The 2973-nt window shown below is 45.4% G+C and overlaps 1 non-coding gene across 1 annotated transcript; it reads right to left on the reverse strand.

The window, feature by feature from the left end:
- Positions 1–238: 238 nt before the first annotated feature.
- Positions 239–379, reverse strand: LOC138266730 (U4 spliceosomal RNA). The gene has a single exon (XR_011199662.1). It is a non-coding gene; the product is annotated as a U4 spliceosomal RNA (small nuclear RNA).
- Positions 380–2973: the final 2594 nt, after the last annotated feature.

Here is a 2973-nt window from a genome sequence, read left to right on the forward strand (position 1 = left end):
TCTTAGCGAACTTTCTCCGCATTATCCTGTTGATAACAAACGGCTTCCAACAGAAATACGAAAACTAATCAAGACGAAAGCATTCTGAAAGTTCCTGCCGGATGCAGAAACTCCGACACACTAAAACTAAATCGAAAACAGTGAACTGAAAGAAAATAAACTCTGTGTGGTCTACCCGACACCAACACGTTCACATAAACTACTAAAAAAAATCTTATTTTTTTACATTAATATTCAGTCTCCTTGGAGACTGTCAAAAAATGCCAATATCGACTATATTTCAAATCGTCACGGCGGGGTATTGGGTAAAGTTTTCAATAAGCAATAATCGCGCCTCGGTTAAACCTCATTGGCTACGATACTGCCACTGCGCAAAACTAACAATAAAAAGGCGAATAAAGGTGCGTCTCGGGGTACCACCTCATGATACAAAGACCATGGAAACGTTTAGTTGTCCAAGAATTACTACACCTCCACTGGCTTCTAACAGGCAAAATAATACACTTTGGCCCATATTTATACTTTTTGACGCTAAACTGCGCTAACGCAGTTTAGCGTCAAAAAGTTTTGCGCCGGCTAACGCCATTCTGAAGCGCCATGCGGGCGCCGTATTTATTGAATGGCGTTAGCCGGCGCAAGCAGACCGGCGCTGCCTGGTGTGCGCGAGAAAAACCACGTACACCAGGCAGCGCCGGCGTAGGGGGAAAATGGCGCATGGGCGTCTTAAAATGGGGCAAGTCAGGTTACGTCGAAAAAATCGTCGTAACCCGACTTGCGCCATTTATTTTCGACGCCCATCCCCCATCAACATGACTCCTATCATTGTAAAGATAGGAGTCATGCCCCCTTGCCCAATGGCCATGCCCAGGGGACTTCTGTCCCCTGGGCATGGTCATTGGGCATAGTGGCATGTAGGGGGGCACAAATCAGGCCCCCCTATGCCAAAAAAAATTATTAAAAAAAAAAAAAAAAATACTTACCTGAATGTCCCTGGGGTGGGTCCCTCCAGCCTTGGGTGTCCTCCTGGGGTGGGCAAGGGTGGCAGGGGGGGTCCCTGGGGGCAGGGGAGGGCACTCTGGGCTCATTTTGAGCCCACTTGTCCCTTAACGCCATGCCTGACCCAGGCGTTAAAAAGCGGCGCAAATGCGCCGTTTTTAGCCACGCGGGAGTATAAATACCACGTAAAGGCCTGGGAGTCATTTTTTAGACGGGAACGCCTCCCTTGCATATCATTAACGCAAGGAAGGGGTTCACGCTAAAAAATGACGCACATTCCGGGAACTTTGGCGCTATTCGCCTCTAACGCCATAGTATAAATATGGCGATAGTTGGCGTTAGTTTAGCGTCGAATTTGCGTCGAAAAAAACGACGCAAATTCGGCGCAAACGGAGTATAAATACGGCCCTTTGTTAGGATTGTTTTATCAGGTTCCGTCCACTCTCTGCCCCAAATATTCCATACCGGCGAGCAGAGAACTCTGGGAAATGTTATGCTAAATAGTTGCACAGGTAGCGCTGCATCCTAGTTACAGGTTTGATGCTCTTCATGTGAAGATGGGGTCCATGCTGCTAGCGATGTGGTGTGGAAATGGAAGAAGCACGAATTCTTAAAGCATGTCTTCAAATGTTTACCAAGGAGGCATGGTAATCATTGAAAGAAATGTAAATGGTAAACTACATTTTTCGATACAGCACTTACTGCAGGTGAGCCGTTTCATTGAGCTACACAGTTGCATTTGCTGCATTTCATTTACACCTTTAAAAAATACAATTTTGGTTTCGTCGTTTCGAAAACATCTTAGAGTGTGCCGGAGAACATCTGTAAAATGAGAAACTCGGGAAATGGTGGACTCATATTAAGGGGAAGAAAGGGGGCAATAAGAAAACATCAATGTTGCCCCCTTATTTATATAAGTAGTAACTTCAAAGACCTATATGTCTCTTCAACAGTCGAAGGAGATATTTTTGCTAAGAATCGCTTCAAGTAGGTCAGAGAGCACACCAGCAGCTAACCAATTTTCTGCTCGTGTGTGTAAAGCAGAACCGACACTTTGGAGAATACTGTATGCATTTATGTTTGCTACTTTGCTGTGACTATACCAACAAACTGGAAGCAGCGGTTGAAGTCCGTAAAAAAGCATGGGGACCGTGATATTGTGGGCCTAATTAACATGCCCTTTACACCACTGCTGCATCATTTTTTTATGGGCGCACCAGTGACGTTAGCAGTGCACAGAACTGCTGCAGATTTACAAACTGACACACAGGGCCCAATGCGTCAGTTTGTAAAGCTTTCCGTCACATTATACCTTCCCCAGGTATAATGTATGCAGGGTAGGCCTTACCAGGGAGAAATCCACATAGTTCTGACGCAGTTAAATTTACATTTCACTTTGTCATTTTGAGACTTCACTGCGTCAAAACTGTACCGCCTGCTCAGAGTAGGCGTAAAATTGATGCTGGGGTTTTTCCAATGAGAGCCTCCTCACATTGCTAGAGCAGTGTCATTTTACGGATCTTGTCCAACAATGCGTAAGCTCAGTGCCAACAGATGCATCACACTTTCTGATGCATCTGTGAAAACGTGCACCATGGAGCTCTGTATTGTAAATACAGAGGATCTATGACGTTGTTAGGGGATCATAGGGAAACAGAAGAAATCTGACGCATCAATGACGGCGCATCAGATTCTTGTAAGTGAGGCCCATAGGCAGTCACAAATCTTCAGTTTTCTAAACACATGTTCAATATTATTTGCCAAATATAACCAGCTATGATTTGGGATATGCAGGTGGTGATAGCTGTTGATGATGCAGAGTACCAACATACAGAAATTGTCCTCTGGTAGTGGTGGGGAGGGAGGGCCCAACCTCTAAAAAAGTTTTCTGGGGGGGGGGGGGGGCAAGTGGCCAAAAAAAGTTTGAAGACCACTGTCCTAGGTAGACCAGGTGATTCTCCCAGCTGGAGCTAAAGA

The sequence above is a fragment of the Pleurodeles waltl genome, chromosome 11, assembly GCF_031143425.1.
Source record: "Pleurodeles waltl isolate 20211129_DDA chromosome 11, aPleWal1.hap1.20221129, whole genome shotgun sequence".
In the NCBI taxonomy this organism is placed as follows: domain Eukaryota; kingdom Metazoa; phylum Chordata; class Amphibia; order Caudata; family Salamandridae; genus Pleurodeles; species Pleurodeles waltl.